This window comes from Arvicanthis niloticus, chromosome 12 (assembly GCF_011762505.2).
Source record: "Arvicanthis niloticus isolate mArvNil1 chromosome 12, mArvNil1.pat.X, whole genome shotgun sequence".
In the NCBI taxonomy this organism is placed as follows: Eukaryota; Metazoa; Chordata; class Mammalia; order Rodentia; family Muridae; genus Arvicanthis; species Arvicanthis niloticus.
Genome location: NC_047669.1, coordinates 21,270,822 through 21,287,112, shown reverse-complemented (window position 1 = coordinate 21,287,112; position 16,291 = coordinate 21,270,822). Strand labels below are relative to the sequence as shown.

At 42.7% G+C, this 16,291-nt stretch overlaps 1 protein-coding gene across 2 annotated transcripts in view; it reads right to left on the bottom strand.

Annotated features, from left to right (window-relative positions):
• The window catches only part of Ropn1 (rhophilin associated tail protein 1), a 28,679-nt gene extending 14,281 nt beyond the window's left edge, over window positions 1-14,398 (bottom strand). The window contains exon 1 of one of the 2 annotated variants that reach the window (XM_076911180.1): window positions 14,253-14,398. The gene's annotated coding sequence lies outside the window, so the exon portion shown is untranslated. Of the gene's footprint in view, window positions 1-13,021; window positions 13,115-14,252 lie in introns of those variants that run through there. The other variant, XM_034515596.2, reaches the window with a different exon arrangement.
• Between the last annotated feature and the right edge of the window lie 1,893 nt (window positions 14,399-16,291).

Below are 16,291 nucleotides of genomic sequence, written 5' to 3'. Positions count from 1 at the left end.
AGCAACACCACCTTTTTCCAGAGCTAGCTCCTGCTCGCCAAATGGAAACTCTGTGATTGAACAAAAGGCCCAGGCCTTCTTTCCTTTTGCCACTGACAACCACGACTCTACCTTCTAGACCCTGTGAATCTGAGAACTTTTTAGGTACCCTATGCTCATGAGTCACATATATAAATAAGCCAGTCCCTCTGGATCTGGCTTATTTCGTTTAGCAAAATGTCTTTCAGCTTCATGCATGTTGCAGCATGTGCCAGAAGCTCCATCCTTTTCAGGCTTGTGTGACATTCCATAAGTGTGTGCCTCTGTTTAGTTACTAGGATTATGCATTCTTCTGTCAACGAGCACGTAGAAAAGGCTGTTGGCATCTTTGGGGGATTTTAGCGGTGCTGCTATGACCATGCGCACATATATCTAATTGATACCTGCTTTTAGTTTAGGGGTTTGTAACCAGGGGTGGGCTGGCTGGGTCACATAGTAAGTTCAACCACATTTTCTGAGGAACCAAGAATCTGTTTACACTATTTTACCATCTTTACTTATTTTGATAGGAGTGCGTGTGTGTACGTGCGTGCACGTGCTCGCGCACACACACTCATGTTGAGTGTACGCACCCAAGTGTGCATTCAAGGGTACTTGCTCCCCTGTGTGCATTCTCAGAGTCTTGAAGCAGACACAGTGTCTTCTGCTGTCACTTTTCCCTATTCCTTTGAGGCAGAGCCTCTTCTTGAAACTGGGGCTTAACCTATTCTTGGCGAGGCTGAAAGCCAGTAAGCCCCAATGATTCTCCTGCCTCCACCAGCTCATACACAGGACACCTCCTTGTGGGATTCAAGTCTACCAAATGTCTGCAGTAGACCCCCGTTCCTCTTATCTTTCTTCCGTGCTCAGACTTTCTTAAAAGTTTTTATTCTCTTCTCTTACTTTCTATTGTTTTCTTAAAAGTACAACTATCATGCTAGATATTATACATACATTTTAACTTTAAATTCTCAAAACAGCCCAGAGGTAGATATCATTCTATGTATGATGAAACTAAGAAAGGGGAATATGATTTTTGCAATGATCTGCGTGATTGATATCGCCTAGATTCGAGGGTCTAGAACCAGCTTGAAGGCACGTACGTCTGTGAGGAATCGTCTAGATTAGGCTGACAGATGTACGAAGGCCAACCCTAACTGTAGGCAGCACCACCCTGACCCGAGGGCCCATGGCTGCATAAAAAGAAAGCAGCTAACTGAGCGCAGGCACCCATCTCTTCGCTTCCTGACTGAAGATGCCACCGGCAGCCACATATTCCTGCAGCTGTGTCTCTCCTGCCATGACATACTTCCTCAAACAGTAAGCCAGCACACACCCTTCATTCCTTAAGTGGCTTTGGTCAGGGATTTTATCACAGCACTGAGGAAAGTGACAGAGACAAGGCTTGAAAGCATGTGGAAGTAGTCTGTTAAATAAGCCAGCCCTTTGCTTGCTGGGTCCCTATTGCTGAGACCCTTTGGTTGGTGTTCCTGTTTTCTCTAGCACTGCCCCCCCGTCTCCTCCTGTAACTCATTCTTCTCCATAAACAAGGCTTAGCAATCTTCCTCCAATATCTCTAGCATGTGAGGTTATCGTTTTCTGGGATCTTCTTGGAGATCTCATTAAGGGCTCCACTCCCAAATTCTGCCTCTCTCTCTCTCTCTCTCTCTCTCTCTCTCTCTCTCTCTCTCTCTCTCTCTCTCAGTGATTCTGCATCTGTGTGTGTGTGTGTGTGTGTGTGTGTGTGTGTGTGTATGTGCAGGCATGGAATCCAGAGTCTCATGCATGCTATAAAGTGCTCCATTTTAGAGCCACACCCTCAGCCCACAAAATTTATCTGAGCACAGTACTATCCATCTTTTGGCCCTGTGTCCTCAAAGCACTGAGTTTGCCCCACATTTTCTCCAGTCTGCTGAGTCCCACTGAATGCCATTGACAGTTCCTTTGATATGTGTCTCCAGCTTATTCCTCTGTATCTCTATCCCTCTCTGGTCCAGCTCTTCCTCACCCACTGTGCACCTTTCCTACTCAGCATCCTCATTCCAGGTCATCCTCTGGTCCATCCTACCCAGGACAGTCACAGCCATAGTTTTTGATTGCTTTTCATAGATCAGAAAGCTCTGCTCACACAACAGCTTTGAGAGCCAGACTGCCAAGGTTCTCCATGACATTATTTATTTTTATTTTATATATGTGTTTGTATTTTGTTTTTTGACTATGTGTGTGTCTGTGTGAGAATGTTGGATCGCATGGAACAGTAATTACTGACAGTTGTAAGTTGTCGTGTGGGTGCTGAGAATTGAACCTGGGTCATCAGGAAGAGCAGCCAGTGCTCTAAACTGCTGAGCCATCTCTCCAGTCCCCAATTTGTACATATTTTAAACTACATATTTCCTGCCATTACTGTTAACACCATCCTCTGGGGCCACTTTCTAAGGAGTTACATTTACAATAATAATATCTTTGTTTCTCCTTTTCCCTTGTGAGGTTACTACTGCTCGAACTGCCTCCCTTTCTACTATTCAGACCCACACAACCTTGATGCTCATCTTGAGACCCTGCTGAGCTTTCCAAGAAAGCCTGGGTAGCAGCAAATATTATGGGCAGTGCACATTTTGCATTAAACCCCGTTCTGCCTCTTTTGCTCACCAAAGTCGAGCTCCTTATAGTGAGTGTGGGAGACGGCTACCAGGTGTACAGAGAGAGAGGGTGACGCTTGTAAACGGTTTATAGTGACACAAACTTTACAACCACTAACAAGCATACAGTAGTTGAATTTCTATTTGGATGTTGTTTGGCACAGTCAGTAAAGTTCCAGGTTTTTAGTACTTCTTGTTTGTTCGTGCTTAAAGTTTTATGTGTAACACCTGCCGCCAGGCACGCATAGAGGGCTTTCCCTGTTGTATGTGACAATAAAACCATTCCTGTAAATCTGATTTCTGCTTTACCTGCGATATATTTACTATCACACTGTCAAACTTCGTGCATGTGTGTTTCAAAGTCTTTTTAATTTGCTCTTAAATTTTCACATTATTTCTTTGCAACAAAGTCTATGCTTCTATAAATATCATTATCTATCTCTAATAAAATTTATATTTGTTCAGTTGTGACCAAATCATGGCCCTATTCTAGGCCTTTTGTGCCGGGGATGAAGCACAGGGTCCTGCACAGGGCAGGCCAGGGCTCTACCACCAAGCTTCAGGCCCACTCCTTGGGTTTGGAGACGAGATCTCCCTGAATAGTTTAGGTTGGTCATGGACTCAAGATCCTTCTGTTTCTGCGTCCCAAGTGTCAAGATTACAGAACCACCATGCCTGGGTATTTTGGCTTTTATGTTGATCTCAAATCAGATATTTGATATATTTTTTAATGACTCATTTTTTTGCATATAGAAATTATAAATTATACTCACTTCTCAAAACAAATGAAAAAATAAAATAAAAATAAAAATGAAAAAATGATACAATCAATTCAATAAAACCCATGACTTGAACACCTTAAAAACTCCAAGTATTTTAATTATAATGGTTCTTGAAACAAATACTTACATTAAAACATAACCATTTTAATCATTATATTTAACATTTTTTAAATGTCCCCCTTACTAAGTGCTCAAATTTTCCAAAACTTTGACTTGACTTTCTTTGAGAATTGGTTTGCTACAGTCCAAAGCCTACACTTTCCTGCCATAAAGAATAATCTTGGGCTTGGGGATTAAGCTCAGCACTTGCCTAGTAGGTGTGAGTCTCTGGGTCTTCAGCATGCATGATATATATATATATATATATATATATATATATATATATATGTACATATACATATATACACACATATATACACACATATACACACACATATATACACACATATATATAAACACACATATATACACACACATATATATACACACACATACACACACACATATATACACATATATACACATATATACACACACATATATATATAAACACACATATATACACACACATATATATACATACATATACACATATATATATGTATATATACATACACACACATATACACACATATATACACACATATATACACACACATATATACATATATATACACATATATACACACATATATATACATAAATACACATACATGCATTATATATGTGTATACATGTATATATAATTTTATTAATTAGCTCAGCACTTTTTAAAGACCCTCAAACCATTCAGTAATTGAAACATAACTCACTTAGGAACCTATAGAGAGAATTGTTTTAAATTTACATTATTTTCTCTGTTCAGTTTTTGTAAGCCTGGGAAAACGGGAAATGAACAAAACTGTGCCAAGTAAGTTATGCCAAGTCTTAATAGAAACTTTCGAATGATATAATGTCTCTTGTGAATGAAATGCATTTATTTATCAGGTGGGACACATGTGCCGCAGTGCACCTGTAGAGGTCAGAGGTCAATTTGAAGAGTCAGTTCTCTTCTCTCATGTGGGTCCCTAGGATGGAACTCAGTGCCTCAGGCTTGGTACCAAGCCTCTTTACTGACTGAACCATCTTGCCAGTTTCCAAAGGATCAGGACTGTGTTGTTAAAAATTACCTTGTGTGTGTAATTTTTTACATTTTTTTATTGTTTGAGAACTTTATAATGTATTTTGATCAATTCTACTCCCATTCCTCCCCCTCCCCTTCCCACCCCCCACTTTTCCTTTCCAACTGCTTTTGTTAATGGCTTAAGTCTATCAGCATTTACTATTTTAGAATCAAAACTAAAAAGTTTAAATATATAAATCTCTCAGATGTTAATGTGTAAATAGCACATTTTTATGAAAACATCTACAGATAGAGTGACATTGTTCACTCTTTCTCTCACAAGTATCTTGCTGTCTGGTCTAATAAAGAGTTGAGTCTTCATGTCCCATCTGTCATGTTTGGAATCTCCACTGTGCACTTTCAGAGTGAAGGAGAAGTATAATGACTGTATTCTCACAAAACAGCTTTGACTACACATAGAGTCTCCAAAACCACACGAGGAAAAACATTGCTCTAGAAAACTGCAAAAGAATTTGTGACAACTGGCCAATGGTGGTTTACATCATCCAGAGGTCAAATAATGAAGAAATGGTTACTTGATGAGGAAATAAAGCCAAGATGCCTCCCACATCAGAGTTTCTCATCATAGTAACCTGTCTGAGAAATGAGCAGGTATGGGACCTGCTCCATAAGGACCCAAAAGGAATAGGGGAAGGGCAGCTCTGGACCAGCGCTGTTAGGAGATGCATGACGCTCTCCACAGGTACTGAACCACTAGGTTTCTGTGCAGAGTGATGGACTTGTAGATCTGTGTTAGAATGCCTAGAGAGGCCCGTTAGGAGAATTTCAACTACCCTGTCAAGAAGTACCAAACAAATCATACACAATTTAAGAATGGGAGTAGAGGCACAGCAAGACAATAAGATGTTCTGGATGTCATCCAGACACAGGGTCTGAGCAGACAGCCATGGGACAGAAGTTAGAACTTTTCTCATACTGTCCCTCTGAACCCCAAGATGTATGCATGCCTGTGGTTGGTCTCATAGGCACCCTGGTTTGCTCATTCACCTGTGGCTGCAAATTCCACTTTAAGAGGATATTAAAGAATACAATCCAAGCCACCCTGGTTCCATTTGCATGTATGTGATGGTCTGTGATGGAGCGGTTCTTTGCTGAGTCCCTAACAAGCTAACCACCCAAAGGAGTTTGCTGGTTTCATCCTCTTTTCTGGACAGAAAGACCATTGTTTGTTTTTACATGTCACTGTTTTACACGCCTGTGTGCTGACATTCAAAGGAGGACAGGGTTGGTAGAGAAATCTTTCCTAATCAAGCGCCAAGAATTTCTGCTTTAAAACGTGCCTCATTGTCTTAGGATGCTGTGTGATAAAAGAGATTTACTGGTTGCAGTAAATTCCTGGTAAAAGATGAGCTTTTAAATAGTAAAAATAACACTCGTGACAAAGTCATCTGGAAAAATGCTGGTTGTTGAGGAACAATTAGCTAATTTTTATGACTTAACTAAAATATTGATCAGAACTCCTGGAAGAAATTAGGAGATGGATTGACAATGCAGACAAACTTCTTTTGATTGGAAAGAAATAATTTCCAGATAATCACAGGGACTGAAGGACACCTTCATTACTATCTAAATGAAGAGTGAGGAGCAAGGAACAACCCAGGCAGGCACTGGGGGAGGGGAGGAGAGGGGCGGGGCTCACCTAAAGAGGTGCAGCTGTGCCTTAGTCTAAATGGACTAATTCTAAATGGAAGCAATTTGCTGAGGTCGGTAGGGTGATGAGATCTTTTAATGTTTCTGATCACCTGTTAGATTTATGAGAACACCAAAACAACTGGTCATGTGATTCTCGGGTTGTACAAGCTGAGTGAGCCAGAATAGAAGGGCCCATGTGGTACAAGCTTAGCTACCATATTAAGTACAACATACTGACCCTTCACACTTAATAAAGCGCTTTGGCTTGTGTCAAATTAGGCTTTGCATAATTGGCACCCACATTTGACCCAATTCTTGAAGCCTCTCTCTATGTTCCTCTCATAAAACAATATAAGTTTTACAATAACACCCACTACCACAACCCTGCCCCTCCCACACTTTATATCACACCAACTACATAGCTGACCTACTAAGTACTTCTGCTTAGTATGTGTTCCCCAGCAACAATAACTGGGTTTCTTAGTGTACCCACTGACTCTCCTCACTGAGTGGAGGACAAAGTTGCTTCCCACCTGAGAGACTTCAGTGTGTCAGAGTAAATTTACACACTTGTCCCTTCTGCTGTTCTCAATGTCCCCAGGTCTCCTAGTCCCTCTGCCAGCACCAGACTCAGTCCCTATCCTGTACAAGACCCAAAGGACAAGACCATGACATTTATCCCTTTGCAATCTCCGGAAAATACTGTCCAAGTCACTTCCCTTGCACATCTCCCATTAAATAAGCCACAATCTGTGATCCTTTTAAAAACTTGGTTTTTTGATCTCACTGCATCTAGAATGATCTAATTTTCTTCCTTGCCAGACTTCACAGGCTGCCCCCAACCCCAGACTGACCGACGCCCTTTCTCTGCAGTGTCTCCTCAGTTTCTTCTAGAAAAGCTTCCATCCTGGACTGCCTTGACACTAATTTCATAGATATAAGTGAACTGTCTCCCTCATTTCTGAATCTAATGGTTTTTCTGGTGACTTATTTTCTTCCATGATTCTGTATTGTATTTTTAAAAAATTGATTGCTCCCTCAAGAATGGCTTTGTTCCATCAGAAATGGCTCTGCCGGCTTGTTTGCCCTAAGTCCACTTAGCTCCTAACTAGTTTCTGCTGCTCACCTGTCTCTTCCTTCACTTCAGAGATACATTTTTTGAGGTTCTATTCCCTCTCATCTATGTCTCTACTTTAGATTGTTCCTGAAGATATTCTACATGAACTTGGAAAGGCAGGCGAGTCTGTAGTTGCTGAGGGTCACGTTCCATATACACCCAGAGGATTGGTTATGTAACTCAGACCTTTGACATTGGATTTTACTCTTCTGTTTGCTCCGTTATGAATAACAAGAAAGATGTAAGATCTCCATCTGAACTAGGCAGTGTGAAACGCCCTGTGATTCCAACATTTGGGAGATAAAGGCAGCAAGACTACAAGTTTGTAGCAAAGTTGCATCTCAAAGAAAAAAAAGGAGAGAAAAAAATGTGTGGGACAGTGTCTACAGGCTAATTTTTGTTTGTTCTTTTAGTTCTGCTAATTGTTGTTTTAAAAAAGATTTATTTATTTATATGAGAACACTGTAGCTGCCTTCAGACACATCAGAAGAGGGCTTCAGATGATTGTGAGCTACCATGTAGTTGCTGGGAATTGAACTCAGGACCTCTGGAAGAGCAGTCAGTGCTCTTAACCACTGAGTCATCTCTCCAGCCCAGTTCTGCTCATTGTTACTGGTTCAATTTTCATGCTGCTTATATACATATACATATATATGTGTGTATGTATATACATACATGAATATATATGTATGTTTGTATGTATGTATATATAATTATATATAAAATTTATATATATATATAAAATTATATAATAAAAATTTATTAAGTCTACCCTTACTTTTACTTCTTGGATAGTGAAGGCATTTATAATAATTTAACTCAATATTCTTTTCCTACCCTTATACTACTGTTATTATTTATTTTATTTCTACGTATAATTTTCATCACTGTTGACAGATGACATCACTTTTGAGGTCATCAATATTAAGCCATTTTCCCCACATAATTCTCTTCCCTGTGGTCCCCTTACCTGCTGGCCATTATTACTTTCCAGGATCATTTTCTTTCAACCTAAGTGAGTCTTCTGGAGAGATGGCTCAGCGGTTAAGAGCGAGCGCATCACTGCTCTCGGTGAGAGCCCCGTTTGGTTCTCAGTATGCACATTGGGCAGCAGTTTATAACTGCCTGTAAGTCTGGCTCAAGTGGAGTTGATGCTCACTCTTCTTGCCTTCAGAGGCACGTGTGTTCGCGTACACACACACACACACACACACACACACACACACACACACACACACAGAGAGAGAGAGTAAATCTAAAACTCATTTTGCCTTCTCTCAGAGAAACAAGTCCCTGCAAGGACTACACAGAACTACTCAGTTCAGACCCCAAGTTGGCAAATGTTACCAGGCAAGAAAGCAGCTTAACTATGACTTCCCAGTGCTTGTAGAGCACATTTCAGTGGAGGCTGACAAGACGGTTCAGCAGTGAAGGCCTTGATACATAAGCCTTCAACCTGCATTTCATCCTCAGACCCCATATGAAGACAAAAGGAGAAAACTGACTTCACAAAGTTGTCCTCTGACCTCCCTACACAAGCTCAACACGTTAAGATATGAAAACTGGCACACATGCGCGCGCGCACACACACACACACACACACACTTAAAACAATTTAAACAGTTTTTTAATATTGTGTTTTCACTTGAACCCCTAGAGTTGAGCACATGCTAGCTGACTGTAACCTGAACTCCGATGATTCCCAGATGATCATAAATTCTCCATCCATCAGTTACCCATGGATTAGGTCATTCTTTTACCCCATAAAAGCATCCCAAACGTACTTATCTCTTCAGTTGCCCTGCTGTGATACATCATGGCCATTTTAAGTTCACCTTTTTCTTTTGGTGTCCATTTCTATCCAGTGTATTTAACTTTTCCCAATTAGGAGACTAAAACCAAGCTTCTTTTCAAACAGAAACAGAGACACATTAAGGTGATAAATGGTGCACGCAGGTCTCGCTCAGGTTGTGCTATATACAGTCAAGATAGGTCTAGCTCACTGCTGTTCACATGGTAACATACTGTCTCTCCTTGAAGAAAGTAAGTAAATGCCAAGAATTTTTCTCTAGGGCAGACCCAATCTTAAATAAATGCTATGTTTCTGTGTTTTTCTGTTTTAAGAAATCCTGGATAATCTCCTTTGCAACATGGAAGTTCATTCTTAGCACCTTAGAGGGGAACAAAGGTCGTTTGTCAGAGCAGGTCCTAATTTTAATAGCATGCTCTAAACAGTTGCTCCATGGGGAGGGAAATTCTCTTAGATGGACTCACAGAATCAAAGGGTGCTAAGTTCTAATAGTAAGAATTTTCTATTTTTTCTTCTTCCTCTTCCTCCTCCTCCTCTTCTTCCTCCTTCTCCTTTTTGATTTTTGAGACAAGGTTTATTCTCCCCGCCACCACACCTTTTTCTTTTCTTTCTTTCTTTTCTTTTTTTTTTTTTTTTTGGAGACAGGGTTCTTTGTATTTCCCTGGCTGTCCTGGAACTCACTCTTGTAAAGCAGGCTGGCCTTGAACTCAGAGATTTACCTCCCTCTGCCTCCCGAGTGCTGGGATTAAAGGCATGCACCACCACTGCCTGGCTCAGATCAACTTTCTAAACCACCTAAATCACTCTAAAATGTCTTTGGTGGGTCTTTAGTACTTTTCTAGTCAAAATGACACCCCACGTGACTTTCAAGATCTCCAGGAATAAATCCTGGTGTGGTGGAACAATGCCTGCAATCCCATCTGTGGGGATTGCCCAGAAGTTTGAGGACAGCTGGGGCTACACTGTGAGGTCTTGCCTAAAAAAGAAACGTTTTTAAACCCTCCACAATTTATCCTATTTATATTAGCTCCGTTTATTTGCCCACCTTTATATTATTGAAGCCTGACATTTTATACTGGGCCAAATTCATCATCAGGCTGATGCAGCGTTTAGATGCCAACAGTGATACTGCTAAGGGCAGGCTCACTTGACTTCATCCTTTTTTAAAATCATTTTTTGGGGGGGGGGGTTAGGTTACCAAACTTGCTAGTACCACCTGCTAGAAACCATGCGCTGCACATTATTTAACAACTGAACAGGTTCCAAGCTTAGTCACACCTCTATGAAGGTTCCTCCTCTATGTCACATCATGGCCCCCATGGCCAGCTGTGCATAGCTTGTCCATAGACTGCTGCATGCTTCTAAAGTTGTCTAATGTGACCCCCTGATTTGGGGATTTGATGTTCATATTTGAGGTCACCTTTGCCTTGTCTTTTCTATGACTATGATGGAAGTATTCTTTATCCTTTAGTGAACTATAAAAACACTTCACACCACCCCCTGTCCCGGCTTATGTGTTATCCCACTTCTTCTATACCTGTAGGAACCTTGATTCAGAGACTTGAAGTACAGGAACCAAGGCTCTCATGCTAGCACATAATAGTTTTCAATACAAGACCAGAGCTGCTTCTCTACTGTTTCCATTACCATATTTATAACATTGCACTGTTTTTTTTCTAACATAACACACATAGCTACTGCTCTTCCTAGCAAGGTGCAACATAACACCCCAATGGCAAATGCTCTAATGAAGAAGCACTATTGGCTGCTAGAACCTTCTAGACCTGGGCATAGCTTTAATTATCAGATCCTGGGAAAACCATCAACCCAACCAAACTTTGTATGTTTTCTTGGAATTAGACTAAGCACTGGAATACAGAAAAGATTAAGTCGGACATGTCAAATTTAAAAACTAGTGTAAGGAATTGAGAGGAAGATCGGTGATTAAAATAGGGTGTGGAAAATGTCAGGGAGCCCATTCTAGACAGAACAAAAGAGTGGGAGTCAGTTAGAAGAAAATTTCTGAAGACTGGTAATGATATTTTAACTGAGATGCAGGGAAGCCTAGAATGCTTATTGCTATGTTCCCATCTGCGAGAACAGTCCCTAGTAGTGGGCAATTATTCATTGAGCATGTTTACTGTGAGAGAGAAGAGGAATTTCACCTGGCCAAGAAGACAAACATTGGAGAGGTTTTAGAAACAAGTGAATTCAGTAACTGTGATCATGGTGCTATAGTGGATGGAAGGGAACGGTTGGGTCTAAGACTGGATCTGTTGCTCAAGATCTGAGTGTAAGATCTGAGTGTAAGATCTGAGTGTAAGAGATCCTCTAAAGGCTTTGTACCTTAAAGAAAATAAAGATGATTTATTTCACACCTCCGACTCTGCTGTTGGCTAGATACACTGACCATCAAATCATTGCTTCTCAATTACAAAGCAGTCCTTTTCTGCCTCAGGGAAAAAAATGAAAGTAGGTCTTTCAATATTTTTCCCTGTCCCTGCTGTCTCATGTTAAACTTTGTGTGTACATAGCACTGGAGAGGGACATGGGAGGAGGCAGCCATTTTTTTTCATGGTTCAGATGTGGTCTCCTTGCTGGACTCCAGAAACCTTAAGTGTCTCCAGCTCTGGACTCTGTAGTCTCCAGCATCTGGTCCCTGCTCTATGTCATCTCTCGAGTGCCTTCCTGCTGCAGTGAATGTCTGTGGTGACCACAGCTGGCAGTTTTGTTTGTTCTATAGTTTGGTAACTATCGAAGTCTGTGTGCTAGACTTGGTCCCCAAGGCATGCTACTGAGAGGTGACGGAACTTTAAAGAAGTGCAGCCCAATGGGAGAGTCTTCAGTTGTCAGGCGCATGCCCTCAGCAGATCATGGGGTCTTAGGTTTCTTCCTTTTCTCTTTGCTTCCTGGCTCAGGGGGTGAGTGGCTTGATCTGCCACAATTTTCCAATTTTTTTAAAAAATTTTTTAATTTATTTTATGTATATGAGTACACTGTCACTGTCTTCAGATACACCAGAAGAGGGCATCAGATCCCATTATAGATGGTTGTGAGCCACCATGTGGTTGCTGGGAAGTGAACTCAGGAGAAGAGCAGTCAGTGCTCTTAATCGCTGAGCCATCTCTCCAGCCCCTCATTTTCCACTTTTTAATGATGTGTTCCTGTTTCCAGAAGATAAGTTTAATGGGGCCACTCAATCTCAGAACCACCAAAATCAGTCTTTTCTCTCTATAACTTAATTGCTCCAGGCACTTTGTTATAGTGATGGAAAACATCCACACCCGGCACCTTCTTGGGATGCTCTGGAGCTGAATGTTGGTACTGAGCTACCTAGTATGTGGACTCTCCAGCATCCCAAAGAGTCAGTTCTGTCTGGGTGGAATCCTTGCCCTCCAGTGAACTGCGGCCACAACCCTGTACAGCAAGCTCTGGGATGGGTCATTTCCTGGAGTGGTCTAGCTCAAGGCTGCCCATTATATTTGTGATCCCTGCATACTTCGTTTTTCTTAAAGACAATTTCATGTTGAACCTTCTTTGTTAAAATTACTTGTACTATTTCTGTTTGTTGGACCCTGAAACACACTGGCCAATAGCTTCAGGAGTGAACTTAAAGAGAGCGGAGTGGGGTTTCAGGCTGGGAAGCCTGCAGAGGAGAGCCTGGTAATTCCTGGGGCACAACTTGAGAGCTTCACATCTTGAGAAAGTAGGGAGGGACTGGGAAACAGATATTTAGGAAATTGGATATGTAGAATTTGGTAGGAGGCAGGGAGAGGGTGAGAGGAGTCTAGAGTGATTTAGTTTTCACAGCCTGGAAGTCAAGGTGAGTAGCAGCTTTACCTTTGGAGAAATGTCCAACACGACAGGAGAAGTTCAGGCCAGATTCCCCTGCACTTACTTACTGTCTCTTACTTACTCTCAGGAATTCCATACACTCTTGAATCACAAAGCTTTGGAATCTTAGATTCTTTGACATCCAGATGCAACTTCTCAGCCTTTGAGCAGTATGACCTAGCGTACTCAAATTTGTTTTCTAAAGTAGGGGGACTATTCACTCCATCCAACTGTTGTACTATCCCAACATCCTGAAAAGGTCTTTTCCATTCTTAAAGCTCTTGGTTTGGGCAGGCTCTCTTCAATTATACATCCAGGGCCCACCCCCAGTCCTTACAACCTAATAAGTGCCCGACTAAAGCAAAACCTTCAAGCCCCCCCAGAGGAGAACAGCAAGCCAACCCATACTTGCTAAGTGTTAAAGAATATAGGTTTGTGAAGCATCTCCTCTGGGCTTGTTTCTGGAATTTCATTTGGTTTTATTGGTGTGGCCTCAGGGTTCAGTCACAGAAATGAAAGGCTCCACACACCAGAATCTCAGAGTTGTTTCTATGAACAGCTCTTGGAACTCAGGACTGAACCTGGGTACATCCTTGCTCTGACTTGAAATAGAAAGTGGTAGGGCTTGGCCATGGAGTTCTGCTGTCTTGGAATGTGCTTCCTACTCTACTCGGGCTAATTCTTTCCTCTGAGCTCAGCTTAATTCTCCCTTGACCTCCAAGCCAGGTCCTCTATACCCTGTTCAGTGACTCTTAGTTCAAAGTTGACATGATTATTTCGATTCTTTGACTAAGTATATTTCTTTTCTCTCCACTCTACTCCCCAGGTTAGACTTGGTCAGTACTTTGCTCATGATAGAATTCCAGTGCTAGCCTAATGCCTGGAACTCAGAGTTTAGTAGATACTGGTAATAACGAATGAGCAGTCCAGTCTATAATGTGTCAGTCACACCTCTTAGTGCCCACAATGGTCCCTCCAAATGTGCTCTTACACCTATTTTACAAATGGAAAGCAGAGGGGGCTCACCAGATCCCATTGTTTCCAAGCCACAGTGCATAGTATTAAAAAACAATAAAATAGTAGTTCTGGGTAAAAACACAATTTTGGCCCATTTAAAGATCTGTGTAGGCGCTTTCCAGATTCTGTGGGCAAGGAATGGTTGGGAATCCAGGTGAGCCCCGCAGTCGCGGCATGGCCAGGGCTGTTCACCACCCCTTCCACTTCCCCTTCGGGGTACCTCAGTTTGGCCTCCAAAGGGGCTGTCTGGCTTCAGGCGACTCCTCGCGCCTGGTATCAGGCGGGAGGTGCGGGGAGAGCTCCAGCGCCTGGACCCTTGGTGGGGGGGAGAGCGGGAGGACCTGCTAGGGAGGGACCAACCCAGCAGCAAGCACTACCTGGGGGGGGGGGGCTTTGTTAGCTAGGTGCCTTGCCAGGGCAACTCTACTGCCTGCCCACCAGGGAGCAAGGACACTATGTGATGTCACAGACTCCCCAGCACCCAGAGTTTGCCAGTGGGAGGTTGCTAAAGACCTGGGATCTGGTGGTGGTGGTGGCAGCAGAGAGCCCATCAAGCTTGGGTGGGCATTGGGACCCCGGGCAGACGTGAAGCCGTGGGTCCTAGGTTTAGAAGGACTAAAGAGCAGAAGTAGCCGGTGAGGGGAAGCCCTGGGGGAACACAGCAAACACTGACGTGCTTTTCTTGCTTGTGCGAGGGCATATGTGAATGTACTTCGTTCAGGCTCTGACTCAGTTCGTCCTTATGGCTACCCTTACAGCCACATTCAGAAAAGACGACCAGGGAATTAAGCACCTCGCCCAAGATGAGTGATAAATCCAGGCTAGATGCAGATTCCTCCCTTCTAACCTCCATCAGACTAAGAAGGCGGTGGTGCTAGAGGGTATAAGAGCAGAGCCCAGAATGCCTGGGGACACAGAGCAAGAAGGAATATCCGTGTATTCTCCCTGCAAAGTACGGTCATATGTGATGGATGCTTTTGCACACACAAAGGCAATGAAGTCTCAGAGGACCTCTCTGAAGGGAGATTTCACCTTTAGAGAATAAGTATCAGGCTCAAAGCTTGACAGTGACTGGTGTATGGCTGGATTCCGGGCAGTGGGCCCAAACCCAACTCCAGGTCTTTGATTTCATTATGCTTAATTTTTTTTTTTTTTTTTTTTTTTTTGAGACAAGCAGAGACTCACTGTGGTCTGCTACCCCCTTTGTTACTCCAGATCCATCTTTAAGGGTCTGGACACAACCATTCAGTCTTCCAGCCCGTTTATACAGTAATGCACACTAGCCAGGATCAATGAATCCCTTCACCTAGGGCCTTCAAAGGTTTCTGTAGCTGTGAGATGAAAGCTGTTGTCTCTCCTTAAAGCAATTTCAAGCCTCACTGAGCAAGTGGGGTTCAGTTTCTGTATGCAGAGGGTTTCTCACAGCCTGCTGCCTGCTGGCCACTGCTGTTAGTTGTTAAAATCCTGCAGGTGCCTGTATACCTGGATGATCTGGGGAGCCACTCACTCACAGGCAGGCTCTAGTGATGAAAGAAAGCAATCGCTGGCTGTCTCCTGCCTTCCCAAGGCCTTGGTGGAGGGACAGTCAGTTATTGGTATTGCCTGCCCTCCACCTGCCCTCTGCTAACAGCATGGGCTGGACTGGGGAAGACCAGAGATTGGCAGGTGTGTTTTCCAGGAGGAATAAGGAAGGAGACGGAGAAGCCTATTTGATGTCTCCTGGGCTCTGGCCACTGTGTACATGGCGAATACGTGAAGATGTACTGGTTTCTTTCTTCAGCGCGAGGGATACAGGCAGGAGTGAATACTGATTTTCACGCAGAAGGGGCTTATCAGACAAAGCTTAGGCCACCTGGTGATGAGATAAGATAAAAATTGAATTTTTGTGTGCCAGGTGAGAGAGGAATATAAGAGAAGAATCTCAAAATGCTGTCCGGAGTGGTCTGATGTCTCTGCAGGAGGCGAGGTTGAGAGGCAGCTCTCCGTTAATCAATATGTGTAACAGAAAGAATACAGCAAAGACCCAGTGAGGACAAAAGTCAGGGAAGCCGCTTTAAGAGAGGCAGGTGCAGGAGAGGAAGCGTGTTTGCTGGTCCAGTCTTGGAGTGGCTTCATGGGTGCTCATGAGATTTCAGAATATACATGGACTTTTAGAAGAGTCACGTATTAAACCTTTTAAAGTAAGCTAGTCAAATAGGTTATACCCATCCCCTCTGCTCTCTTGGAGCCTCGAGGGTGAACTGTACCTTTCTGTCACCG